This window comes from Orycteropus afer, unplaced genomic scaffold (assembly GCF_000298275.1).
Source record: "Orycteropus afer afer isolate SDZICR_OR568_19922 unplaced genomic scaffold, OryAfe1.0 scaffold00125, whole genome shotgun sequence".
Classification (NCBI taxonomy): Eukaryota; Metazoa; Chordata; class Mammalia; order Tubulidentata; family Orycteropodidae; genus Orycteropus; species Orycteropus afer.
Window position 1 is genome coordinate 7709402 of NW_006921712.1, and position 687 is coordinate 7710088.

Sequence of the window (687 nt, forward strand, 5' to 3'; positions counted from 1 at the left end):
CATTTTTTACTCTTTCTTGGTTTTCAAATATTTTATGCTGACATGTTAGAAGCCTCCACCACATGCCTGTCAGTTAATCTTGCTGTGGTGATTTGCCTATTGCTGTGAGGCTCACTGGTATTTCAAATACTAGCAAGGTCATCCACAGTGGATAGTTTTTAGCAAAACTTCTAGACTGAGACAGACTTGGAGGAAGGATGGGGCCATCCACTTCTAAAAAATTGGCCATTGAAAACTTTATGAATAGCAGTGAAATATTGTCTGATATAGTGCCAAAAGATGAGCCTCTCAGGTTGGAAGACACTAAGACATGACTGGGAAAGAGCTGCCTCTTCAAAACAGACCTTTACAATGTGAATGGAGTAAAGTTTTCCAGACTTTGATTTGTTGATAGGAAATGACTAAAAATGGAAAGAAAGAGTTGTAAATATTCATTAATAATCAGAACCAGAGATGTATGAAGTAAAAATCTAGGAAAATTGGGAATTGCCAAAAATGAAATGGAATGCATAAAGATAAATATCCTAGGCATTAATGAGCTGGAATGGGCTGGTATTGGCCTTTTGAATCAGACAATCATGTCATCTACTATGGAGGAATGACAAATTGAAGAATTGTGTCGTCAGACCCTCTTCAACAAAGAAAAGAAAAACCAATTGACAGAGATACAGAAGATAATCCTGGAAC